Genomic DNA, 27,844 nt, shown 5'->3' with positions numbered 1-27,844 from the left:
ACTGTTATATTGTCTCTTCCGTTTCTTAATAGCCCCTTCTTTCCCCCCCTGAGTTGTAAGGAGGGTAGAATTTCCATCATTTACAGAGGTAAAGGAAACATTTGCACAATCAGAGACATGGCTAGAATCAGCTACGATGATGGAGGGATTAGATATAACAACAGAATCTACACTTAGCGGGGGGGCAGAATCGGGAAGTAAAAGTTGGGCATCCACCACAGGCAAGCAGTCAGTAGGTCTTTCAGGAGTTTTAGCATTAGCTAAAGGGCCCATACTAGAACGTTTAAGAGACATTAGTTCCTTGGACAGTCGTTTCTCCAGTGTGACAATTTCTTTGTCAATAATGTTATTAGCCCTAATAAGAAACTTCTCCATACCTCCTGCGGCAGATTGAGATCCTCCAGCCAGCAGAGATTTGCTCCTGGTTTCGCGACCGACCATGATCCACAGGAAATCAGGCAGCAGGAAGATTTAGGGGGGTAGCCCGGTCCGGTCACTGCCGGTCACGAACGGGCACAAACGGGCCCGCTCTTGGCCCGCTTCGTCGTCCGCGCGCGTCCCGCATACGCGTTCCAGGCGTGGTTAAAATAGAGGAGGAGAGAAGGGGGCGGGAAGAGGAACCAGGTGCGCGCGGTGGACGGCGCTAGCACTTCTGGACCTCGCAGTCCCGCTCCCAAGGCAGATGGCAGTTCAGGCTCTCCCCCTGCCGAGGTGACCGAGCCGATATGCTCCCAGGTCGCAGGATAGTCAAATTAGAGGGCTCCGCTGCAGTTCTTGCCCCCAGAGCGTCCACAAGCACAGTACAACACTCCACACGCAGCTCGAGCGGCCCCCGCGCCAGCGGGGCCGCGAGGAGTTTTAAAGGTTTCCAGGCAGGTCGGAGGGAGAAGGGGGCGGGAAGAGGAACCAGGTGCGCGCGGTGGACGGCGCTAGCACTTCTGGACCTCGCAGTCCCGCTCCCAAGGCAGATGGCAGTTCAGGCTCTCCCCCTGCCGAGGTGACCGAGCCGATATGCTCCCAGGTCGCAGGATAGTCAAATTAGAGGGCTCCGCTGCAGTTCTTGCCCCCTGAGCGTCCACAAGCACAGTACAACACTCCACACGCAGCTCGAGCGGCACCCGCGCCAGCGGGTGCCGCGAGGAGTTTTAAAGGTTTCCAGGCAGGTCGGAGGGAGAAGGGGGCGGGAAGAGGAACCAGGTGCGCGCGGTGGACGGCGCTAGCACTTCTGGACCTCGCAGTCCCGCTCCCAAGGCAGATGGCAGTTCAGGCTCTCCCCCTGCCGAGGTGACCGAGCCGATATGCTCCCAGGTCGCAGGATAGTCAAATTAGAGGGCTCCGCTGCAGTTCTTGCCCCCAGAGCGTCCACAAGCACAGTACAACACTCCACATGCAGCTCGAGCGGCACTAGGTATGGATACTTTTGATTGCAAGTGGTTTGAAGAAAATCCATGTTGGCAAAGGGGAGTTAGGGCCTAGCTGCAGAGCGCGCACGGAGTGATTTGGGAATGAGGCCTAAATCATTCTGTCTCACTTTATCCAGTTTTGCTTTTTGGCTGTTTGGGGGTGTTAAACTTGTTTTCGTCTGGGTTGACGGGTCTGGGGGCATTGCTGGGAAGGTCTAATACCGGATAAAAGTGTTTTGGAGAAAATCCATGGTGAAAAAGTTTTTCACTTTTCAGAGTTTTTGCTCACTTTTGTGTTTTTGGGGGCCTGCTTGGGGGGGTTCCTGGTGTTTGGGGGGGAGGTTGGGAGGTCTTAGAGCAACGCTGGGTTTGGATAGTTTTGATTGCAAGTGGTTTGAAGAAAATCCATGGTGGCAAAGGGGAGTTAGTGCCCAGCTGCAGAGCGGGCACGGAGTGATTTGGGAATGAGGCCTAAATTATTCTGTCTTTATACGGTTTTGCTTTTTGGCTGTTTGGGGGTGTTAAACTTGTTTTTGCCTGGATTTACGGGTCTGGGGGCATTGCTGGAAGGTCTAATACCGGATAAAAGTGTTTTTGGAGAAAATCCATGGTGAAAAAGTTTTTCACTTTTCAGAGTTTACGCTCACTTTTGTGTTTTGGGGGGTCTGTTTTGGGGGGTTCCTAGTGTTTGGGGGGGGGTTGGGGGGTCTAGGAGCAACACTAGGTATGGATAGTTTTGATTGCAAGTGGTTTGAAGAAAATCCATAGTGGCAAAGGGGAGTTAGGGCCTAGCTGCAGAGCGCGCACAGAGTGATTTGGGAATGAGGCCTAAATTATTCTGTCTCACTTTTTCCGGTTTAGCTTTTTTGCTGTTTGGGGTGTTAAACTTGTTTTTGCCTGGGTTGACGGGTCTGGGGGCATTGCTGGGAAGGTCTAATACCGGATAAAAGTGTTTTGGAGAAAATCCATGGTGAAAACGTTTCTCACTTTTCAGAGTTTTTGCTCACTTTTGTGTTTTTGGGGGCCTGCTTGGGGGGGTTTGGGGTGTTTGGGGGGTTGGGGGGTCTTGGAGCAACGCTGGGTTTGGATAGTTTTGATTGCAAGTGGTGTGAAGAAAACCCATGGTGGCAAAGGGGAGTTAGCGCCTAGCTGCAGAGCGCGCACGGAGTGATTTGGGAATGAGTCCTAAATTATTCTGTCTCACTTTATCCGGTTTTGCTTTTTGGCTGTTTGGGGGTGTTAAACTTGTTTTCGCCTGGGTTGACGGGTCTGGGGGCATTGCTGGAAGGTCTAATACCGGATAAAAGTGTTTTGGAGAAAATCCATGGTGAAAAGGCTTTTCACTTTTCTGAGTTTTCGCTCACTTTTGTGTTTTCGGGGGCCTGTTTTGGGGGGGTTCCTGGTGTTTGGGGGGTTTAGGGGGTCTTGGAGCAACGCTGGGTATGGATAGTTTTGATTGCAAGTGGTTTGAAGAAAATCCATGGTGGCAAAGGGGAGTTAGCGCCTAGCTGCAGAGCGCGCACGGAGTGATTTGGGAATGAGGCCTAAATTATTCTGTCTCACTTTTTCCGGTTTAGCTTTTTGGCTGTTTGGGGTGTTAAACTTGTTTTTGCCTGGGTTGACGGGTCTGGGGGCATTGCTGGGAAGGTCTAATACCGGATAAAAGTGTTTTGGAGAAAATCCATGGTGAAAACGTTTTTCACTTTTCAGAGTTTTTGCTCACTTTTGTGATTTTGGGGGCCTGCTTGGGGGGGTTTGGGGTGTTTGGGGGGTTGGGGGGTCTTGGAGCAACGCTGGGTTTGGATAGTTTTGATTGCAAGTGGTTTGAAGAAAATCCATGGTGGTAAAGGGGAGTTAGGGCCTAGGTGCAGAGCGCTCACTTAGTGATTTGGGAATGAGGCCTAAATTATTCTGTCTCACTTTTTCTGGTTTTGCTTTTTGGCTGTTTGGGGGTTTTAAACTTGTTTTCGTCTGGGTTGACGGACCTGGAGGTATTGCTGGGAAGGTCTAATACCTGATAAAAGTATTTTGGAGAAAATCCATGGTGAAAAAGTTTTTCACTTTTCAGAGTTTTCGCTAAATTTTGTGTTTTGGGGGGCCTGCTTGGGGGGGTTCCTGGTGTTTGGGGCGTTTGGGGGGTCTTGGAGCAACGCTGGGTATGGATAGTTTTGATTGCAAGTGGTTTGAAGAAAATCCATGGTGGCAAAGGGGAGTTAGGACCTAGCTGCAGAGCGCGCACGGAGTGATTTGGGAATGAGGCCTAAATTATTCTGTCTCACTTTATCCGGTTTTGCTTTTTGGCTGTTTGGGGGTGTTAAACTTGTTTTTGCCTGGATTGACCGGTCTGGGGGCATTGCTGGAAGGTCTAATACCGGATAAAAGTGTTTTGGAGAAAATCCATGGTGAAAAGGCTTTTCACTTTTCTGAGTTTTCGCTCACTTTTGTGTTTTCGGGGGCCTGCTTAGGGGGTTCCTGGTGTTTAGGGGGGGGTTGGGGTTTTTTGGAGCAACGCTGGGTAAGGATAGTTTTGATTGCAAGTGGTTTGAAGAAAATCCATGTTGGTAAAGGGGAGTTAGGGCCTAGCTGCAGAGCGCGCACAGAGTGATTTGGGAATGAGGCCTAAATTATTCTGTCTCACTTTTTCCGGTTTTGCTTTTTGGCTGTTTGGGAGTGTTAAACTTGTTTTTGTCTCGGTTGACGGGTCTGGGGGCATTGCTGGGAAGGTCTAATACCGGATAAAAGTGTTTTGGAGAAAATCCAACGTGAAAAAGTTTTTCACTTTTCAGAGTTTTCGCTCACTTTTATGTTTTCGGGGGCCGGCTTGGGGGGTTCCTGGTGTTTGGGGGGGGGGGGGTTGCAGGGTCGTGGAGCAACGCTGGGTATGGATAGTTTTGATTGCAAGTGGTTTGAAGAAAATTCATGGTGGCAAAGGGTAGTTAGGGCCTAGTTGCAGAGCGCGCACAAAGTGATTTGGGAATGAGGCCTAAATTATTCTGTCTCACTTTTTCTGGTTTTGCTTTTTGGCTGTTTGGGGTGTTAAACTTGTTTTTGCCTGGGTTGACGGGTCTGGGGGCATTGCTGGGAAGGTCTAATACCGGATAAAAGTGTTTTGGAGAAAATCCATGGTGAAAATGTTTTTCACTTTTCAGAGTTTTTGCTCACTTTTGTGTTTTTGGGGGCCTGCTTGGGGGGGTTTGGGGTGTTTGGGGGGTTGGGGGGTCTTGGAGCAACGCTGGGTTTGGATAGTTTTGATTGCAAGTGGTTTGAAGAAAATCCATGGTGGTAAAGGGGAGTTAGGGCCTAGGTGCAGAGCGCTCACTTAGTGATTTGGGAATGAGGCCTAAATTATTCTGTCTCACTTTTTCTGGTTTTGCTTTTTGGCTGTTTGGGGGTTTTAAACTTGTTTTCGTCTGGGTTGACGGACCTGGGGGCATTGCTGGGAAGGTCTAATACCTGATAAAAGTATTTTGGAGAAAATCCATGATGAAAAAGTTTTTCACTTTTCAGAGTTTTCGCTAAATTTTGTGTTTTGGGGGGCCTGCTTGGGGGGGTTCCTGGTGTTTGGGGCGTTTGGGGGGTCTTGGAGCAACGCTGGGTATGGATAGTTTTGATTGCAAGTGGTTTGAAGAAAATTCATGGTGGCAAAGGGGAGTTAGGACCTAGCTGCAGAGCGCGCACGGAGTGATTTGGGAATGAGGCCTAAATTATTCTAAATTTCACTTAATCCGGTTTTGCTTTTTGGCTGTTTGGGGGTGTTAAACTTGTTTTCGCCTCGGTTGACGGGTCTGGGGGCATTGCTGGTGAGGTCTAATACCAGATAAAAGTGTTTTGGAGAAAATCCATGGTGAAAAAGTTTTTCACTTTACAGAGTTTTTGCTCACTTTTGTGTTTTCGGGGGCTTGCTTGGGGGGTTCCTGGTGTTTGGGGGGCTTGGGGGGTCTTGGAGCAACTCTGGGTTTGGATAGTTTTGATTTCAAGTGGTTTGAAGAAAATCCATTGTGGCAAAAGGGAGTTAGGGCCTAGCTGCAGAGCGCGCACAGAGTGATTTGGGAATGAGGCCTAAATCATTCTGTCTCACTTTATCCAGTTTTGCTTTTTGGCTGTTTGGGGGTGTTAAACTTGTTTTCGTCTTGGTTGACGGGTCTGGGGGCATTGCTGGGAAGGTCTAATACCGGATAAAAGTGTTTTGGAGAAAATCCATGGTGAAAAAGTTTTTCACTTTTCAGAGTTTTTGCTCACTTTTGTGTTTTTGGGGGCCTGCTTGGGGGGGTTCCTGGTGTTTGGGGGGGGATTGGGGGGTCTAGGAGCAACACTAGGTATGGATAGTTTTGATTGCAAGTGGTTTGAAGAAAATCCATAGTGGCAAAGGGGAGTTAGGGCCTGGCTGCAGAGCACGCACAGAGTGATTTTGGAATGAGGCCTAAATTATTCTGTCTTTATACGGTTTTGCTTTTTGGCTGTTTGGGGGTGTTAAACTTGTTTTTGCCTGGGTTTACGGGTCTGGGGGCATTGCTGGAAGGTCTAATACCGGATAAAAGTGTTTTTGGAGAAAATCCATGGTGAAAAAGTTTTTCACTTTTCAGAGATTACGCTCACTTTTGTGTTTTTGGGGGTCTGTTTTGGGGGGTTCCTAGTGTTTGGGGGGGGGTTGGGGGGTCTAGGAGCAACACCTGGTATGGATAGTTTTGATTGCAAGTGGTTTGAAGAAAATCCATAGTGGCAAAGGGGAGTTAGGGCCTAGCTGCAGAGCGCGCACAGAGTGATTTGGGAATGAGGCCTAAATTATTCTGTCTCACTTTTTCCGGTTTAGCTTTTTGGCTGTTTGGGGTGTTAAACTTGTTTTTGCCTGGGTTGATGGGTCTGGGGGCATTGCTGGGAAGGTCTAATACCAGATAAAAGTGTTTTGGAGAAAATCCATGGTGAAAACGTTTTTCACTTTTCAGAGTTTTTGCTCACTTTTGTGTTTTTGGGGGCCTGCTTGGGGGGGTTTGGGGTGTTTGGGGGGTTGGGGGGTCTTCGAGCAATGCTGGGTTTGGATAGTTTTGATTGCAAGTGGTTTGAAGAAAATCCATGGTGGCAAAGGGGAGATAGGGCCTAGCTGCACAGTGCGCACAGAGTGATTGGGAATGAGGCCAAAATTATTCTGTCTTACTTTTTACGGTTTAGCTTTTGGCTGTTTGGGGGTGTTAAACTTGTTTTTGCCTGGGTTAACGGGTCTAGGGGCATTTCTGGGAAGGTCTATTACTTGATAAAAGTGTTTTGGACAAAATCCATGGTGAAAACTTTTTTCACTTTTCAGAGTTTTCGCTCACTTTTGTGTTTTCGGGGGCCTGCTTGGGGGTGTTCCTGGTGTTTGGGGGGGTTGGGGGGTTTTTGGAGCAACGCTGGGTATGGATAGTTTTGATTGAAAGTGGTTCGAAGAAAATCCATGGTGGCCAAGGGGAGTTAGGGCCTAGCTGCAGAGCGCGCACAGAGTGATTTGGGAATGAGGCCTAAATTATTCTGTCTCACTTTTTCCGGTTTTGCTTTTTGGCTGTTTAGGGGTGTTAAACTTGTTTTCGTCTGGGTTGACGGGTCTGGGGGCATTGGTGGGAAGGTCTAATACCGGATAAAAGTGTTTTGGAGCAAATCCATGGTGAAAAAGTTTTTCACTTTTTAGAATTTTTACGCACACTATTGTGTTTCGGGGGCCTGTTTTGGGGGGTTCCTGGTGTTTGGGGGGGGTTGGGCGGTCTTGCAGCAACCCTGGGTCTGGATAGTTTTGATTGCAAGTGGTTTGAAGAAAATCCATGGTGGCAAAGGGGAGATACGGCCTAGCTGCAGAGCGCGCACAGAGTGATTTGGGAATGAGGCCTAAATCATTCTGTCTCACTTTTTCCGGTTTTGCTTTTTGGCTGTTTGGGGGTGTCAAACTTGTTTTCGTCTTGGTTGAGGGGTCTGGGGGCATTGCTGGGAAGGGCTAATACCGGATAAAAGTGTTTTTGGAGAAAATCCATGGTGAAAAAGTTTTTCACTTTTCAGAGTTTACGCTCACTTTTGTGTTTTTGGGGGCCTGTTTTGGGGGGGTTCCTTATGTTTGGGGGGGGGGTTGGGGGGTCTAGGAGCAACACTAGGTATGGATAGTTTTGATTGCAAGTGGTTTGAAGAAAATCCATAGTGGCAAAGGGGAGTTAGGGCCTAGCTGCAGAGCGCGCACAGAGTGATTTGGGAATGAGGCCTAAATTATTCTGTCTCACTTTTTCAGTTTTGCTTTTTGGCTGTTTGGGGGTGTTAAACTTGTTTTCGTCTTGGTTGACGGGTCTGGTGGCATTGGTAGGAAGGTCTAATATCGGATAAAAGTGTTTTGGAGAAAATCCATGGTGAAAACGTTTTTCACTTTTCAGAGTTTTCGCTCACTTTTGTGTTTTCGGGGGCCTGCTTGGGGGGGTTCCTGGTGTTTGGGGAGGGTTGCGGGGTCTTGGAGCAGCGCTGGGTATGGATAGTTTTGATTGCAAGTGGTTTGAAGAAAATACATGGTGGCAAACGGGAGTTAGGGCCTAGCTGCAGAGCGCGCACTTAGTGATTTGGGAATGAGGCCTAAATTATTCTGTCTCACTTTTTCCGGTTTTGCTTTTTGGCTGTTTGGGGGTGTTAAACTTGTTTTCGTCTGGGTTGACGGGTCTGGGGGCATTGGTGGGAAGGTCTAATACCGGATAAAAGTGTTTTGGAGCAAATCCATGGTGAAAATTTTTTCACTTTTCAGGATTTTCACACACTATCGTGTTTTGGGGGCCTGCTTTGGGGGGTTCCTGGTGTTTGGGGGGGGGGGGGTTGGGCGGTCTTGCAGCAACCCTGGGTCTGGATAGTTTTGATTGGAAGTGGTTTGAAGAAAATCCATGGTGGCAAAGGGGAGATAGGGCCTAGCTGCAGAGCGCGCACAGAGTGATTGGGAATGAGGCCAAAATTATTCTGTCTTACTTTTTACGGTTTAGCTGTTGGCTGTTTGGGGGTGTTAAACTTATTTTTACCTGGGTTGACGGGTCTAGGGGCATTGCTGGGAAGGTCTAATACCGGATAAAAGTGTTTTGGAGAAAATCCATGGTGAAAAAGTTTTTCACTTTTGAGAGTTTTCACTCACTTTTCTGTTTTCTGGGGCCTGCTTGGGGGTTCCTGGTAATTGGGGGGGGGGGGGGGGGGGGGTGGGGGGTTTTGGAGCAACGCTGGGTATGGATAGTTTTGATTGCAAGTGGTTTGAAGAAAATCCATGGTGGTAAAGGGGAGTTAGGGCCTAGGTGCAGAGGGCTCACTTAGTGATTTGGGAACGAGGCCTAAATTATTCTGTCTCACTTTTTCTGGTTTTGCTTTTGGCTGTTTGGGGGTTTTTAAACTTGTTTTCGTCTGGGTTGACGGACCTGGGGGCATTGCTGGGAAGGTCTAATACCTGATAAAAGTATTTTGGAGAAAATCCATGGTGAAAAAGTTTTTCACTTTTCAGAGTTTTCGCTAAATTTTGTGTTTTGGGGGGCCTGCTTGGGGGGTTCCTGGTGTTTGGGGGGTTTGAGGGGTCTTGGAGCAACACTGGGTATGGATAGTTTTGATTGCAAGTGGTTTGAAGAAAATCCATGGTGGCAAAGGGGAGTTAGGACCTAGCTGAAGAGCGCGCACGGAGTGATTTGGGAATGAGGCCTAAATTATTCTAAATTTCACTTAATCAGGTTTTGCTTTTTGTCTGTTTGGGGGTGTTAAACTTGTTTTCGCCTCGGTTGACGGGTCTGGGGCATTGCTGGGGAGGTCTAATACCAGATAAAAGTGTTTTGGAGAAAATCCATGGTGAAAAAGTTTTTCACTTTTCAGAGTTTTTGCTCACTTTTGTGTTTTCGGGGCGTGCTTGGGGGTTCCTGGTGTTTGGGGGGGTTGGGGGGTCTTGGAGCAACTCTGGGTTTGGATAGTTTTGATTGCAAGTGGTTTGAAGAAAATCCATGGTGGCAAATGGGAGTTAGGGCCTAGCTGCAGAGCGCGCACAGAGTGATTTGGGAATGAGGCCTAAATCATTCTGTCTCACTTTATCCAGTTTTGCTTTTTGGCTGTTTGGGGGTGTTAAACTTGTTTTCGTCTGGGTTGACGGGTCTGGGGGCATTGCTGGGAAGGTCTAATACCGGATAAAAGTGTTTTGGAGAAAATCCATGGTGAAAAGGCTTTTCACTTTTCTGAATTTTCGCTCATTTTTGTGTTTTCGGGGGCAAGTTTTGGGGGTTCCTACTGTTTGAGGGGGTTGGGGGGTCTAGGAGCAATACTAGGTATGGATAGTTTTGTATGCAAGTGGTTTGAAGAAAATCCATAGTGGCAAAGGGGAGTTAGGGCCTAGCTGCAGAGCGCGCACAGAGTGATTTGGGAATGAGGCGCAAATTATTCTGTCTCGCTTTTTTCGGTTTTGCTTTTTGGCTGTTTGGGGGTGTTAAACTTGTTTTTGTCTCGGTTGACGGGTCTGGGGGCATTGCTGGGAAGGTGTAATACCGGATAAAAGTGTTTTGGAGAAAATGCAACGTGAATTTTTTTTTCACTTTTCAGAGTTTTCGCTCACTTTTGTGTTTTCAGGGGGTTACTGGTGTTTGGGGGGGTTTGGGGGGTCTTGGAGCAACGCTGGGTATGGATAGTTTTGATTGCAAGTGGTTTGAAGAAAATTCATGGTGGCAAAGGGGAGTTAGGGCCTAGCTGCAGAGGGCGCACAGAGTGATTTGGGAATGAGGCCTAAATTATTCTGTCTTTATACGGTTTTGCTTTTTGGCTGTTTGGGGATGTTAAACTTGTTTTTGCCTGGGTTTACGGGTCTGGGGGCATTGCTGGAAGGTCTAATACCGGATAAAAGTGTTTTTGGAGAAAATCCATGGTGAAAAAGTGTTTCACTTTTCAGAGTTTTTGCTCACTTTTGTGTTTTTGGGGGCCTGCTTGGGGGGTTCCTGGTGTTTGGGGGGAGGTTGGGAGGTCTTAGAGCAACACTGAGTTTGGATAGTTTTGATTGCAAGTGGTTTGAAGAAAATCCATGGTGGCAAAGGGGAGTTAGGGCCTAGCTGCAGAGCGCGCACGGAGTGATTTGGGAATGAGGCCTAAATTATTCTGTCTTTATACGGTTTTGCTTTTTGGCTGTTTGGGGGTGTTAAACTTGTTTTTGCCTGGGTTTACGGGTCTGGGGGCATTGCTGGAAGGTTTAATACCGGATAAAAGTTTTTGGGGAGAAAATCCATGGTGAAAAAGTTTTTCACTTTTCAGAGTTTACGCTCACTTTTGTGTTTTTGGGGGCCTGCTTGGGGGGGTTTGGGGTGTTTGGGGGGTTGGGGGGTCTTGGAGCAACGCTGGGTTTGGATAGTTTTGATTGCAAGTGGTGTGAAGAAAATCCATGGTGGCAAAGGGGAGTTAGCGCCTAGCTGCAGAGTGCGCACGGAGTGATTTGGGAATGAGGCCTAAATTATTCTGTCTCACTAAATCCGGTTTTGCTTTTTGGCTGTTTGGGGGTGTTAAACTTGTTTTCGCCTGGGTTGACGGGTCTGGGGGCATTGCTGGAAGGTCTAATACCAGATAAAAGTGTTTTGGAGAAAATCCATGGTGAAAAGGCTTTTCACTTTTCAGAGTTTTCGCTCACTTTTGTGTTTTCGGGGGCCTGTTTTGGGGGGGTTCCTGGTGTTTGGGGGGTTTGGGGGGTCTTGGAGCAACGCTGGGTATGGATAGTTTTGATTGCAAGTGGTTTGAAGAAAATCCATGGTGGCAAAGGGGAGTTAGCGCCTAGCTGCAGAGTGCGCACGGAGTGATTTGGGAATGAGGCCTAAATTATTCTGTCTCACTTTTTCCGGTTTAGCTTTTTGGCTGTTTGGGGTGTTAAACTTGTTTTTGCCTGGGTTGACGGGTCTGGGGGCATTGCTGGGAAGGTCTAATGCTGGATAAAAGTGGTTTGAAGAAAATCCATGGTGGCAAAGAGGAGTTAGTGCCTAGCTGCAGAGCGCTCACGGAGTGATTTGGGAATGAGGCCTAAATTATTCTGTCTTTATACGGTTTTGCTTTTTGGCTGTTTGGGGGTGTTAAACTTGTTTTTGCCTGGGTTTACGGGTCTGGGGGCATTGCTGGAAGGTCTAATACCGGATAAAAGTGTTTTTGGAGAAAATCCATGGTGAAAAAGTTTTTCACTTTTCAGAGTTTTTGCTCACTTTTGTGTTTTTGGGGGCCTGCTTGGGGGGTTCCTGGTGTTTGGGGGGAGGTTGGGAGGTCTTAGAGCAACACTGGGTTTGTATAGTTTTGATTGCAAGTGGTTTGAAGAAAATCCATCGTGGCAAAGGGGAGTTAGGGCCTAGCTGCAGAGCGCGCACAGAGTGATTTGGGAATGAGGCCTAAATTATTCTGTCTTTATACGGTTTTGCTTTTTGGCTGTTTGGGGGTGTTAAACTTGTTTTTGCCTGGGTTTACGGGTCTGGGGGCATTGCTGGAAGGTTTAATACCGGATAAAAGTGTTTTTGGAGAAAATCCATGGTGAAAAAGTTTTTCACTTTTCAGAGTTTACGCTCACTTTTGTGTTTTGGGGGGCCTGCTTGGGGGGGTTTGGGGTGTTTGGGGGGTTGGGGGGTCTTGGAGCAACGCTGGGTTTGGATAGTTTTGATTGCAAGTGGTGTGAAGAAAATCCATGGTGGCAAAGGGGAGTTAGCACCTAGCTGCAGAGCGAGCACGGAGTGATTTGGGAATGAGGCCTAAATTATTCTGTCTCACTTTATCCGGTTTTGCTTTTTGGCTGTTTGGGGGTGTTAAACTTGTTTTCGCCTGGGTTGACGGGTCTGGGGGCATTGCTGGAAGGTCTAATACCAGATAAAAGTGTTTTGGAGAAAATCCATGGTGAAAAGGCTTTTCACTTTTCTGAGTTTTCGCTCACTTTTGTGTTTTCGGGGGCCTGTTTTGGGGGGGTTCCTGGTGTTTGGGGGGTTTGGGGGGTCTTGGAGCAACGCTGGGTATGGATAGTTTTGATTGCAAGTGGTTTGAAGAAAATCCATGGTGGCAAAGGGGAGTTAGCGCCTAGCTGCAGAGCGCGCACGGAGTGATTTGGGAATGAGGCCTAAATTATTCTGTCTCACTTTTTCCGGTTTAGCTTTTTGGCTGTTTGGGGTGTTAAACTTGTTTTTGCCTGGGTTGACGGGTCTGGGGGCATTGCTGGAAGGTCTAATACCAGATAAAAGTGTTTTGGAGAAAATCCATGGTGAAAAGGCTTTTCACTTTTCTGAGTTTTCGCTCACTTTTGTGTTTTCGGGGGCCTGTTTTGGGGGGGTTCCTGGTGTTTGGGGGGTTTGAGGGGTCTTGGAGCAACACTGGGTATGGATAGTTTTGATTGCAAGTGGTTTGAAGAAAATCCATGGTGGTAAAGGGGAGTTAGGGCCTAGGTGCAGAGCGCTCACTTAGTGATTTGGGAATGAGGCCTAAATTATTCTGTCTCACTTTTTCTGGTTTTGCTTTTTGGCTGTTTGGGGGTTTTAAACTTGTTTTCGTCTGGGTTGACGGACCTGGGGGCATTGCTGGGAAGGTCTAATACCTGATAAAAGTATTTTGGAGAAAATCCATGATGAAAAAGTTTTTCACTTTTCAGAGTTTTCGCTAAATTTTGTGTTTTGGGGGGCCTGCTTGGGGGGGTTCCTGGTGTTTGGGGCGTTTGGGGGTCTTGGAGCAACGCTGGGTATGGATAGTTTTGATTGCAAGTGGTTTGAAGAAAATTCATGGTGGCAAAGGGGAGTTAGGACCTAGCTGCAGAGCGCGCACGGAGTGATTTGGGAATGAGGCCTAAATTATTCTAAATTTCACTTAATCCGGTTTTGCTTTTTGGCTGTTTGGGGGTGTTAAACTTGTTTTCGCCTCGGTTGACGGGTCTGGGGGCATTGCTGGTGAGGTCTAATACCAGATAAAAGTGTTTTGGAGAAAATCCATGGTGAAAAAGTTTTTCACTTTTCAGAGTTTTTGCTCACTTTTGTGTTTTCGGGGGCTTGCTTGGGGGGTTCCTGGTGTTTGGGGGCTTGGGGGGTCTTGGAGCAACTCTGGGTTTGGATAGTTTTGATTGCAAGTGGTTTGAAGAAAATCCATGGTGGCAAAGGGGAGTTAGGGCCTAGCTGCAGAGCGCGCACGGAGTGATTTGGGAATGAGGCCTAAATTATTCTGTCTTTATACGGTTTTGCTTTTTGGCTGTTTGGGGGTATTAAACTTGTTTTTTCCAGGGTTTACGGGTCTGGGGGCATTGCTGGAAGGTTTAATACCGGATAAAAGTGTTTTTGGAGAAAATCCATGGTGAAAAAGTTTTTCACTTTTCAGAGTTTACGCTCACTTTTGTGTTTTGGGGGGCCTGCTTGGGGGGGTTTGGGGTGTTTGGGGGGTTGGGGGGTCTTGGAGCAACGCTGGGTTTGGATAGTTTTGATTGCAAGTGGTGTGAAGAAAATCCATGGTGGCAAAGGGGAGTTAGCGCCTAGCTGCAGAGCGCGCACGGAGTGATTTGGGAATGAGGCCTAAATTATTCTGTCTCACTTTTTCCGGTTTAGCTTTTTGGCTGTTTGGGGTGTTAAACTTGTTTTTGCCTGGGTTGACGGGTCTGGGGGCATTGCTGGAAGGTCTAATACCAGATAAAAGTGTTTTGGAGAAAATCCATAGTGAAAACGCTTTTCACTTTTCTGAGTTTTCGCTCACTTTTGTGTTTTCGGGGGCCTGTTTTGGGGGGGTTCCTGGTGTTTGGGGGGTTTGAGGGGTCTTGGAGCAACACTGGGTATGGATAGTTTTGATTGCAAGTGGTTTGAAGAAAATCCATGGTGGCAAAGGGGAGTTAGGACCTAGCTGAAGAGCGCGCATGGAGTGATTTGGGAATGAGGCCTAAATTATTCTAAATTTCACTTAATCAAGTTTTGCTTTTTGGCTGTTTGGGGGTGTTAAACTTGTTTTCGCCTCGGTTGACGGGTCTGGGGCATTGCTGGGGAGGTCTAATACCGGATAAAAGTGTTTTGGAGAAAATCCATGGTGAAAAAGTTTTTCACTTTTCAGAGTTTTTGCTCACTTTTGTGTTTTTGGGGGCCTGCTTGGGGGGGTTCCTGGTGTTTGGGTGGGTTGGGGGGTCTTGGAGCAACGCTGGGTTTGGATAGTTTTGATTGCAAGTGGTTTGAAGAAAATCCATGGTGGTAAAGGGGAGTTAGGGCCTAGGTGCAGAGCGCTCACTTAGTGATTTGGGAATGAGGACTAAATTATTCTGTCTCACTTTTTCTGGTTTTGCTTTTTGGCTGTTTGGGGGTTTTAAACTTGTTTTCGTCTGGGTTGACGGACCTGGGGGCATTGCTGGGAAGGTCTAATACCTGATAAAAGTATTTTGGAGAAAATCCATGGTGAAAAAGTTTTTCACTTTTCAGAGTTTTCGCTAAATTTTGTGTTTTGGGGGGCCTGCTTGGGGGGGTTCCTGGTGTTTGGGGCGTTTGGGGGGTCTTGGAGCAACGCTGGGTATGGATAGTTTTGATTGCAAGTGGTTTAAAGAAAATTCATGGTGGCAAAGGGGAGTTAGGACCTAGCTGCAGAGCGCGCACAGAGTGATTTGGGAATGAGGCCTAAATTATTCTAAATTTCACTTAATCCGGTTTTGCTTTTTGGCTGTTTGGGGGTGTTAAACTTGTTTTCGCCTCGGTTGACGGGTCTGGGGGCATTGCTGGTGAGGTCTAATACCAGATAAAAGTGTTTTGGAGAAAATCCATGGTGAAAAAGTTTTTCACTTTTCAGAGTTTTTGCTCACTTTTGTGTTTTCGGGGGCTTGCTTGGGGGGTTCCTGGTGTTTGGGGGTCTTGGGGGGTCTTGGAGCAACTCTGGGTTTGGATAGTTTTGATTGCAAGTGGTTTGAAGAAAATCCATTGTGGCAAAAGGGAGTTAGGGCCTAGCTGCAGAGCGCGCACAGAGTGATTTGGGAATGAGGCCTAAATCATTCTGTCTCACTTTATCCAGTTTTGCTTTTTGGCTGTTTGGGGTGTTAAACTTGTTTTCGTCTTGGTTGACGGGTCTGGGGGCATTGCTGGGAAGGTCTAATACCGGATAAAAGTGTTTTGGAGAAAATCCATGGTGAAAAAGTTTTTCACTTTTCAGAGTTTTTGCTCACTTTTGTGTTTTTGGGGGCCTGCTTGGGGGGGTTCCTGGTGTTTGGGGGGGGATTGGGGGGTCTAGGAGCAACACTAGGTATGGATAGTTTTGATTGCAAGTGCTTTGAAGAAAATCCATAGTGGCAAAGGGGAGTTAGGGCCTGGCTGCAGAGCACGCACAGAGTGATTTTGGAATGAGGCCTAAATTATTCTGTCTTTATACGGTTTTGCTTTTTGGCTGTTTGGGGGTGTTAAACTTGTTTTTGCCTGGGTTTACGGGTCTGGGGGCATTGCTGGAAGGTCTAATACCGGATAAAAGTGTTTTTGGAGAAAATCCATGGTGAAAAAGTTTTTCACTTTTCAGAGTTTACGCTCACTTTTGTGTTTTTGGGGGTCTGTTTTGGGGGGTTCCTAGTGTTTGGGGGGGGGGGGTTGGGGGGTCTAGGAGCAACACTAGGTATGGATAGTTTTGATTGCAAGTGGTTTGAAGAAAATCCATAGTGGCAAAGGGGAGTTAGGGCCTAGCTGCAGAGCGCGCACAGAGTGATTTGGGAATGAGGCCTAAATTATTCTGTCTCACTTTTTCCGGTTTAGCTTTTTGGCTGTTTGGGGTGTTAAACTTGTTTTTGCCTGGGTTGACGGGTCTGGGGGCATTGCTGGGAAGGTCTAATACCAGATAAAAGTGTTTTGGAGAAAATCCATGGTGAAAACGTTTTTCACTTTTCAGAGTTTTTGCTCACTTTTGTGTTTTTGGGGGCCTGCTTGGGGGGGTTTGGGGTGTTTGGGGGGTTGGGGGGTCTTGGAGCAATGCTGGGTTTGGATAGTTTTGATTGCAAGTGGTGTGAAGAAAATCCATGGTGGCAAAGGGGAGTTAGCGCCTAGCTGCAGAGCGCGCATGGAGTGATTTGGGAATGAGGCCTAAATTATTCTGTCTCACTTTATCCAGTTTTGCTTTTTGGCTGTTTGGGGGTGTTAAACTTGTTTTCGCCTGGGTTGACGGGTCTGGGGGCATTGCTAGAAGGTCTAATACCGGATAAAAGTGTTTTGGAGAAAATCCATGGTGAAAAGGCTTTTCACTTTTCTGAGTTTTCGCTCACTTTTGTGTTTTCGGGGGCCTGTTTTGGGGGGTTCCTGGTGTTTGGGGGGTTTGGAGGGTCTAGGAGCAACACTAGGTATGGAGTTTCAGTTTATAAACTTTATTCGACAGTTTAAAAAAAGTCATAAAAGTACACAAATAAAATCGTACATGTAACATTACACAGGGAGAGTACATATCATCATGGGTTGTTTTCAGGGCATACAGAAGTCAAGCAATAAAAAAACGAAAAAATAGCTAAAAAACCATACTTTTCCTTGCAGCAACAGATTTCAGGATAAAGGTTGCGATAAAAAAACACAGATCCGGGCTAGCAAGCTAAAATAACAATTTCATGGCATTTGAAGTAGAAGACACAGAATATTTTTTAAATAACAGTTTCAGATAAACAATACGTAGGGCTTTATAAAGGGGGCAGATTAACATAAAATGAAGGGTACTTTGTTTGGTTAGTCCATCACATGGACAAGCAGATGTTGGATAATTTTTCATCTTTGGAAAGGCCACAAGATTGTGGACAATACCAAGTCTAAATCTGGATAGGACGAATTGGTGAGATTGCCTGTAGATTATTTTAAGATAGGTAGGCAAACCAGGACCCTCGTTTGCATTGGAGGAATAGAAAGCATGGGTTGAGTAGTTACTTGTATCTGCTTTCCGTTTATCGAATTTTACCCTCAGAAATTCTTCTTTCACCTCCTTTTTGGATATAGAAGTTACAATCTCGGGATCTTTACGTACATCCAAATCAAAGAGTTCTTTAAAAGTAGTGGTCACATACTTTATCCATGGTATATTCTTAAAATTATCCAAAAACAAACAATCTTTGATAATGCTCTTTGTGAAACTTGTTTCGTCCTTCAGCCAAATAGACCTCCATACCAGGAAAGGTCTCAATTCAATTAAATCGGCTATATGGTCCAACCTTAGTTCTTCGTGGACCAGGTAGTTAGATGCCGATGAAGGTAAACAAAGTAACCGTTTCAGAAACAAATTTTCCAGAATTTGCAAGTCTTTGTTAGACCCGTACCCCCATACCCCTGAACCATAAAGCGCTATTGATGAACATCTGTGTCTATAAATATTTAACATTGCTGGAATCCGTCGGCTGCCCAGTTTATTGGCAAAACGGAAGACACCTAGTGAAGCCTTCCCCATCCTGGCTTTTATGTTAGTTTGTTCAGGTGTCCATGAGCCCCGACTGTTAAAAGTAATGCCCAGATAACAGAAGTTATCTACAACCTCAATTCTGTTATCTTTAAAATAGAAAGACTTAGGGTGATTCACCTTTTTGCCACAGACCATTATGAATGTTTTAGAGTTGTTAATTTTGAGTTTCTTGCCCTGAATAAAATCATAAAAACAGTTCATTAGCCGCTGGAGGCCGATTGGGGTTCTAGATAATAAAACAGTGTCGTCCGCATATAACAACACTGGAATTGGTAGGCCACCTGCTTGTGGTGCATCTGCTTGGACCTGTTTTAATTCTTGTTCCATAGAATTAATAAAAAGGGAAAAAAGCAAGGGGGCCAATACGCACCCCTGCCTAATGCCTGATTTTACCATAATCTTTCTCGTACACTCTCCTGCTGGTCCATATCGAATCTGTGTGGAAAGGTTGGAATATAACCTAGCTAAGAAATGGATAATAGCTGAGGGTGCTCCCATATCAAGAAGGGTTGTCCACAGCAGGGAATGATTCACCAGGTCGAAGGCACTAGAGAGGTCCGCAAAACAAAGGAACAAGGAGCCGGATTTGACCTTAGTATATTTACCTATTAAAAGGTTGAGGTTGATGCACTGGTCAATGGTCCCCAAACCCTTTCTAAAGCCATATTGGGATTGTGCCAGGATATTATTATCGGTCGCTCACTCCTCCAGGCGTAGCAGTAATACCCGGCTCATGATTTTAAGGGAGGAGTCTAAAAGGGAGATGGGACGGTAGTTTTTGGCCTCCCCTCTATCTCCCTTCTTATAAATCGGGATAATAACAGATTCACTCCAGGTTGCCGGGGTGGAGAAATCAGTGGCAGCATTAAAGACCTGGGTCAATAGGGGGCTCCAAAGGGCCAGATCATGTTGGTATAGATCTATCGGGACCCCGTCGGGTCCTGGGGCTTTACCTCCTTTACTAGAATTGATTGCCGTGACTACTTCTCGGATGGTGATTCCCAAAGGCTGCGGGGTCAGCTGGGGATTCATACAGATTTTATCATAAGACTCCTCGGGGGGGGTCAAAAATTCCTGAAAAATATCGGACCCAGCTATCTTCGCTTACTAATGCGGTAAGTACTGGGAAATCTTCTTTCTGGAGGAATGGGGCATTAATAGTACTCCAAAACAAGTTACAGTCCCGGAGAGCTGCAGCACAATCCAAATTATCCCAGGCTTGTTCCCGGAGTTCGTTTTTCCTGCGTTTAAGTTCTATGTTATAATTGGACCTCAAAGTTTTAATCACTTCCCTGTCTCTTGGGAGATTGGACAGTGCTTGCTTAAGAGTTTTTAGCGCTGTTGTACAGGCTTGGTCAAACCAGCTAACCTTATCCCGTCTAGAATTGATCTTATTGTTAGTAAAAATTCTATTAATAATAGTGCCAAGATCCTCAAAATCCGCTATAATACCCATAGGGGGGGCATTGACTTCCAGACAGTGAAATATCTGTTTGGAACCACCTACCACAACTGTACTATGTAGTTTTTCTGATTTTTCCGTACACCACTTTATCCGGGTTCCATTAGGCCTACTTGGAACAATATTGTCAACAACCCTGCCTGTAGGCGTAATTCTGGGGCCCCAGATAAGAATAGACATAGTTAGGGCATTATGATCGCTCAGACAATAGTCCTTAATGATTGGCACTGTACAAAATGGCACCAAAAGGGTTGAAATCAACAAATGGTCAATAACCGACTCAGTATCCCTCCCTTTGAACGTTGGAACAATATTGCCCATTTTATCAAGAGCTGGTTGGTGAATAACTAAATCAAATTTTAACAGAAGACCATTAAGGGAAGTCCCATATGGGGAGTGTTGAAAATGTGCTAAATTCTCCCCCGAATCCCCATCAAACCCACAAACTGGGGTTTGAGAGTGCGGGCACGTTCTGATGTTGAAGTCCCCTCCCCATATGATGTCGTAAGATGTGTGGGATTTATTACAGATTTTATTTAAGAAGGCTTCCAGTTCGTCCACAACCAGGGTGCTGGTAGGATCAAATGTGTTATTGTAATGATTGATCAGTAAAGTGTTCCTACCCTTTTTGGCTTGTAATTCCAGAATTTGTGAATGTGTGCCAACAGTAGAATATGAACCTACAGTTATCGGGAGATCAACTGATATAAGAACAAGCAGGCCCCCTTTTGCCCTCCCCATAACAGATTCCTGGGCAACACAATTATAAGAAACAAAACCATCAAAATGAATGTCTATAGTGGACCATGTTTCCTGTAAACATAAAATATCAAACCCAAGAATAAGTTCCCTCCACCCTAGAGCCGAAGCTCTCTGACGCCAGCCAGCTATATTCCAGCTCACCATGGAATACCCTTGATCACTTGAGGTAGATATCTCTTCTAAGGGAGAAATCATTGTACATCCCCTATCAGCAATAGCCTCATCGGGTGGTGAAAGGTGGACTTCAGTTGGTTTATCGAGAGTTAAGGGGATCAGATCGGGTAGATCAGAAGTTATTTTGCCAACCGTTACTGGTAAGGTGTAATACTCCACAGTAACCCCGCTATCGACAGAATTAGTCTCGTTGGGTAGAGGGGGAACAGTGGTGTAAACACTGGGTAGTCAGTCGACTCCTTCAAGCCCATCAAGACAACTATATCGATTATAATCCCAGAAGGTGTTCTGCGGGGTCTGAAATGGGGGCAATCTGGTGTGTCTTGGGCGAAAAGGCCTTCCCCTACGTTCAACCCTAGTCCACTCATTGCTTCCATCATAGTACATGGGGTTAATAGGTGGTGGGAAGAAAAAGGAGACAGGGAGAGTCTGGATAGTAGAATCTAATGACCTATTAACACCCGCACATATGTAAGACATTGTACGTGGGTCTCTAAAACTGACAGTGATGCAATCTCCCTTAATGAATTTAGGGGTTTTACCAATCCATGGTACCCTCCTCACCATGATAACTTCATTGTGCAGGTGTGCCGGTAAGGGTCGGTTCCAATTAAGCCATTTTATAACTTGGTTTTTAAGGGAGTTAAAGGTTTCAGTTTCACCCCTATCTAATGGAGGTGCTCCTGCCAGAATTACCATAAACCGGTTGGCCTCCGGTGGGAGGTCAGGCCGTCTAGATCTTGGTGTTTTGAGATCTTCGGGTGGAGGCCCTTGGGTATCGATAGACATAAGTGCGGGTGGGATATGCAAACCTGGGGGGGGGCCTTGAATATTCTGTGGGGCAACTAGGCTAACCGAGTTAGAAACTTGGGGAACAGGTTGGGTGCTTACGGTCGTTGAAACAGGAATTTGGGGCACAGTAGTTGGAGGAATAATTTGGGGAGTAGGCATGCTAGGAGGGAGACCAGAACTATTAGGCTTGGAGGAGTTAGCTAAAAGTATAGCAGTTGATTTCTCTATATTAGACATTCTGAAATCAAGCCTATCTAGTTTGGCCTCTAGTGGAAAAATAATCGATTTTAGTAGGGTTGCTATTTTATCCATAGAAATATCGTTACTGGGTGAGCTCCCTTCACCGTTGGAATTCAACAATACAGATGCTCCATCTATTCTAGCTGTTTTAGATGCCCTCCCGGTATTTTTACCCTTACTGTTATATTGTCTCTTCCGTTTCTTAATAGCCCCTTCTTTCCCCCCCTGAGTTGTAAGGAGGGTAGAATTTCCATCATTTACAGAGGTAAAGGAAACATTTGCACAATCAGAGACATGGCTAGAATCAGCTACGATGATGGAGGGATTAGATATAACAACAGAATCTACACTTAGCGGGGGGGCAGAATCGGGAAGTAAAAGTTGGGCATCCACCACAGGCAAGCAGTCAGTAGGTCTTTCAGGAGTTTTAGCATTAGCTAAAGGGCCCATACTAGAACGTTTAAGAGACATTAGTTCCTTGGACAGTCGTTTCTCCAGTGTGACAATTTCTTTGTCAATAATGTTATTAGCCCTAATAAGAAACTTCTCCATACCTCCTGCGGCAGATTGAGATCCTCCAGCCAGCAGAGATTTGCTCCTGGTTTCGCGACCGACCATGATCCACAGGAAATCAGGCAGCAGGAAGATTTAGGGGGGTAGCCCGGTCCGGTCACTGCCGGTCACGAACGGGCACAAACGGGCCCGCTCTTGGCCCGCTCCGTCGTCCGCGCGCGTCCCGCATACGCGTTCCAGGCGTGGTTAAAATAGAGGAGGAGAGAAGGGGGCGGGAAGAGGAACCAGGTGCGCGCGGTGGACGGCGCTAGCACTTCTGGACCTCGCAGTCCCGCTCCCAAGGCAGATGGCAGTTCAGGCTCTCCCCCTGCCGAGGTGACCGAGCCGATATGCTCCCAGGTCGCAGGATAGTCAAATTAGAGGGCTCCGCTGCAGTTCTTGCCCCCAGAGCGTCCACAAGCACAGTACAACACTCCACACGCAGCTCGAGCGGCCCCCGCGCCAGCGGGGCCGCGAGGAGTTTTAAAGGTTTCCAGGCAGGTCGGAGGGAGAAGGGGGCGGGAAGAGGAACCAGGTGCGCGCGGTGGACGGCGCTAGCACTTCTGGATCTCGCAGTCCCTCTCCCAAGGCAGATGGCAGTTCAGGCTCTCCCCCTGCCGAGGTGACCGAGCCGATATGCTCCCAGGTCGCAGGATAGTCAAATTAGAGGGCTCCGCTGCAGTTCTTGCCCCCTGAGCGTCCACAAGCACAGTACAACACTCCACACGCAGCTCGAGCGGCACCCGCGCCAGCGGGTGCCGCGAGGAGTTTTAAAGGTTTCCAGGCAGGTCGGAGGGAGAAGGGGGCGGGAAGAGGAACCAGGTGCGCGCGGTGGACGGCGCTAGCACTTCTGGACCTCGCAGTCCCGCTCCCAAGGCAGATGGCAGTTCAGGCTCTCCCCCTGCCGAGGTGACCGAGCCGATATGCTCCCAGGTCGCAGGATAGTCAAATTAGAGGGCTCCGCTGCAGTTCTTGCCCCCAGAGCGTCCACAAGCACAGTACAACACTCCACATGCAGCTCGAGCGGCACTAGGTATGCATACTTTTGATTGCAAGTGGTTTGAAGAAAATCCATGTTGGCAAAGGGGAGTTAGGGCCTAGCTGCAGAGCGCGCACGGAGTGATTTGGGAATGAGGCCTAAATCATTCTGTCTCACTTTATCCAGTTTTGCTTTTTGGCTGTTTGGGGGTGTTAAACTTGTTTTCGTCTGGGTTGACGGGTCTGGGGGCATTGCTGGGAAGGTCTAATACCGGATAAAAGTGTTTTGGAGAAAATCCATGGTGAAAAAGTTTTTCACTTTTCAGAGTTTTTGCTCACTTTTGTGTTTTTGGGGGCCTGCTTGGGGGGGTTCCTGGTGTTTGGGGGGGAGGTTGGGAGGTCTTAGAGCAACGCTGGGTTTGGATAGTTTTGATTGCAAGTGGTTTGAAGAAAATCCATGGTGGCAAAGGGGAGTTAGTGCCCAGCTGCAGAGCGGGCACGGAGTGATTTGGGAATGAGGCCTAAATTATTCTGTCTTTATACGGTTTTGCTTTTTGGCTGTTTGGGGGTGTTAAACTTGTTTTTGCCTGGATTTACGGGTCTGGGGGCATTGCTGGAAGGTCTAATACCGGATAAAAGTGTTTTTGGAGAAAATCCATGGTGAAAAAGTTTTTCACTTTTCAGAGTTTACGCTCACTTTTGTGTTTTGGGGGGTCTGTTTTGGGGGGTTCCTAGTGTTTGGGGGGGGGGGTTGGGGGGTCTAGGAGCAACACTAGGTATGGATAGTTTTGATTGCAAGTGGTTTGAAGAAAATCCATAGTGGCAAAGGGGAGTTAGGGCCTAGCTGCAGAGCGCGCACAGAGTGATTTGGGAATGAGGCCTAAATTATTCTGTCTCACTTTTTCCGGTTTAGCTTTTTTGCTGTTTGGGGTGTTAAACTTGTTTTTGCCTGGGTTGACGGGTCTGGGGGCATTGCTGGGAAGGTCTAATACCGGATAAAAGTGTTTTGGAGAAAATCCATGGTGAAAACGTTTCTCACTTTTCAGAGTTTTTGCTCACTTTTGTGTTTTTGGGGGCCTGCTTGGGGGGGTTTGGGGTGTTTGGGGGGTTGGGGGGTCTTGGAGCAACGCTGGGTTTGGATAGTTTTGATTGCAAGTGGTGTGAAGAAAACCCATGGTGGCAAAGGGGAGTTAGCGCCTAGCTGCAGAGCGCGCACGGAGTGATTTGGGAATGAGTCCTAAATTATTCTGTCTCACTTTATCCGGTTTTGCTTTTTGGCTGTTTGGGGGTGTTAAACTTGTTTTCGCCTGGGTTGACGGGTCTGGGGGCATTGCTGGAAGGTCTAATACCGGATAAAAGTGTTTTGGAGAAAATCCATGGTGAAAAGGCTTTTCACTTTTCTGAGTTTTCGCTCACTTTTGTGTTTTCGGGGGCCTGTTTTGGGGGGGTTCCTGGTGTTTGGGGGGTTTAGGGGGTCTTGGAGCAACGCTGGGTATGGATAGTTTTGATTGCAAGTGGTTTGAAGAAAATCCATGGGGCAAAGGAGAGTTAGCGCCTAGCTGCAGAGCGCGCACGGAGTGATTTGGGAATGAGGCCTAAATTATTCTGTCTCACTTTTTCTGGTTTAGCTTTTTGGCTGTTTGGGGTGTTAAACTTGTTTTTGCCTGGGTTGACGGGTCTGGGGGCATTGCTGGGAAGGTCTAATACCGGATAAAAGTGTTTTGGAGAAAATCCATGGTGAAAACGTTTTTCACTTTTCAGAGTTTTTGCTCACTTTTGTGATTTTGGGGGCCTGCTTGGGGGGGTTTGGGGTGTTTGGGGGGTTGGGGGGTCTTGGAGCAACGCTGGGTTTGGATAGTTTTGATTGCAAGTGGTTTGAAGAAAATCCATGGTGGTAAAGGGGAGTTAGGGCCTAGGTGCAGAGCGCTCACTTAGTGATTTGGGAATGAGGCCTAAATTATTCTGTCTCACTTTTTCTGGTTTTGCTTTTTGGCTGTTTGGGGGTTTTAAACTTGTTTTCGTCTGGGTTGACGGACCTGGAGGTATTGCTGGGAAGGTCTAATACCTGATAAAAGTATTTTGGAGAAAATCCATGGTGAAAAAGTTTTTCACTTTTCAGAGTTTTCGCTAAATTTTGTGTTTTGGGGGGCCTGCTTGGGGGGGTTCCTGGTGTTTGGGGCGTTTGGGGGGTCTTGGAGCAACGCTGGGTATGGATAGTTTTATTGCAAGTGGTTTGAAGAAAATCCATGGTGGCAAAGGGGAGTTAGGACCTAGCTGCAGAGCGCGCACGGAGTGATTTGGGAATGAGGCCTAAATTATTCTGTCTCACTTTATCCGGTTTTGCTTTTTGGCTGTTTGGGGGTGTTAAACTTGTTTTTGCCTGGATTGACCGGTCTGGGGGCATTGCTGGAAGGTCTAATACCGGATAAAAGTGTTTTGGAGAAAATCCATGGTGAAAAGGCTTTTCACTTTTCTGAGTTTTCGCTCACTTTTGTGTTTTCGGGGGCCTGCTTAGGGGGTTCCTGGTGTTTAGGGGGGGGTTGGGGTTTTTTGGAGCAACGCTGGGTAAGGATAGTTTTGATTGCAAGTGGTTTGAAGAAAATCCATGTTGGTAAAGGGGAGTTAGGGCCTAGCTGCAGAGCGCGCACAGAGTGATTTGGGAATGAGGCCTAAATTATTCTGTCTCACTTTTTCCGGTTTTGCTTTTTGGCTGTTTGGGAGTGTTAAACTTGTTTTTGTCTCGGTTGACGGGTCTGGGGGCATTGCTGGGAAGGTCTAATACCGGATAAAAGTGTTTTGGAGAAAATCCAACGTGAAAAAGTTTTTCACTTTTCAGAGTTTTCGCTCACTTTTATGTTTTCGGGGGCCGGCTTGGGGGGTTCCTGGTGTTTGGGGGGGGGGGGTTGCAGGGTCGTGGAGCAACGCTGGGTATGGATAGTTTTGATTGCAAGTGGTTTGAAGAAAATTCATGGTGGCAAAGGGTAGTTAGGGCCTAGTTGCAGAGCGCGCACAAAGTGATTTGGGAATGAGGCCTAAATTATTCTGTCTCACTTTTTCCGTTTTTGCTTTTTGACTGTTTGGGGGTGTTAAACTTGTTTTTGTCTGGGTTGACGGGTCTGGGGGCATTGCTGGGAAGGTCTAATACCGGATAAAAGTGTTTTGGAGAAAATCCATGGTGAAAAAGTTTTTCACTTTTTAGAGTTTTTGCTCACTTTTGTGTTTTCGGGGGTCTTCTTTGGGGGGTTCCTGGTGTTTGGGGGCTGGGGGGTCTTGGGGCAACGCTGGGTATGGATAGTTTTTATTGCAAGTGGTTTGAAGAAAATCCATAGTGGCAAAGGGGAGTTAGGGCCTAGCTGCAGAGCGCGCACAGAGTGATTTGGGAATGAGACCTAAATTATTCTGTCTCACTTTTTCCAGTTTTGCTTTTTGGCTATTTGGGGGTGTTAAACTTGTTTTTGTCTGGGTTGACGGGTCTGGGGGCATTGCTGGGAAGGTCTAATACCGGATAAAAGTGTTTTTGAGAAAATCCATGGAGAAAAAGTTTTTCACTTTTCAGAGTTTTTGCTCACTTTTGTGTTTTTGGGATCCTGCTTGGGGGGTTCCTGGTGTTTGGGGGGTTGGGGGGTCTTGGAACAATGCTGGGATTGAATAGTTTTGATTGCAAGTGGTTTGAAGAAAATCCATGGTGGCAAAGGGGAGTTAGGGCCTAGCTGCAGAGCGCGCACGGAGTGATTTGGGAATGAGGCCTAAATTATTCTGTCTCACTTTATCCGGTTTTGCTTTTTGGCTGTTTGGGGGTGTTGAACTTGTTTTCGCCTGGGTTGACGGGTCTGGGGGCATTGCTGGGAAGGTCTAATACCGGATAAAAGTGTTTTGGAGAAAATCCATGGTGAAAAAGTTTGTCACTTTTCAGAGTTTTTGCTCACTTTTCTGTTTTTGGGGGCCTGCTTGGGGGGGTTCCTGGTGTTTTTGGGGGGTTGAGGGGTATTGGAGCAACGCTGGGTTTGGATAGTTTTGATTGCAAGTGGTTTGAAGAAAATCCATGGTGGCAAAGGGGAGTTAGGGCATAGCTGCAGAGCGCGCACGTAGTGATTTAGGAATGAGGCCTAAATTATTCTGTCTCACTTTATCCGTTTTTGCTTTTTGGCTGTTTGGGGGTGTTAAACTTGTTTCGCCTGGGTTGACGGGTCTGGGGGCATTGCTGGAAGGTCTAATACCGGATAAAAGTGTTTTGGAGAAAATCCATGGTGAAAAGGCTGTTCACTTTTCGGAATTTTCGCTCATTTTTGTGTTTTCGGGGGCCTGTTTTGGGGGGTTCCTACTGTTTGAGGGGGTTGGGGGGTCTAGGAGCAATACTAGGTATGGATAGTTTTGATTGCAAGAGGTTTGAAGAAAATCCATAGTGGCAAAAGGGAGTTAGGGCCTAGCTACAGAGCGCGCACAGAGTGATTTGGGAATGAGGCCTAAATTATTCTGTCTCGCTTTTTTCGGTTTTGCTTTTTGGCTGTTTGGGGGTGTTAAACTTGTTTTTGTCTCGGTTGACGGGTCTGGGGGCATTGCTGGGAAGGTGTAATACCGGATAAAAGTGTTTTGGAGAAAATCCAACGTGAAAAAGTTTTTCACTTTTCAGAGTTTTTGCTCACTTTTGTGTTTTTGGGGGGTTACTGGTGTTTGGGGGGGGGGTTTGGGTGGTCTTGGAGCAACGCTGGGTATGGATAGTTTTGATTGCAAGTGGTTTGAAGAAAATCCATGGTGGCAAAGGGGAGTTAGGGCCTAGCTGCAGAGCGTGCATGGAGTGATTTGGGAATGAGGCCTAAATTAATCTGTCTCACTTTATACGGTTTTGCTTTTTGGCTGTTTGGGGGGGTGTTAAACTTGTTTTTGTCTCAGTTGACTGGTCTGTGGGCATTGCTAGGAAGGTCTAATACCGGATAAAAGTGTTTTGGAGAAAATCCATGGTGAAAAAGTTTTTCACTTTTCAGAGTTTTCGCTCACTTTTGTGTTTTCGGGGGCCTACTTGGGGGGGTTCCCGGTGTTTGGGGGGGTTGGGGGGTCTTGGAGCAAAGCTCCGTATAGATAGTTTTGATTGCAAGTGGTTTGAAGAAAATCCATGGTGGCAAAG

This window comes from Lissotriton vulgaris, chromosome 2_1 (genome assembly GCF_964263255.1).
Source record: "Lissotriton vulgaris chromosome 2_1, aLisVul1.2, whole genome shotgun sequence".
NCBI lineage: Eukaryota > Metazoa > Chordata > Amphibia > Caudata > Salamandridae > Lissotriton > Lissotriton vulgaris.
Note: the sequence above shows the minus strand (reverse complement) of the source record.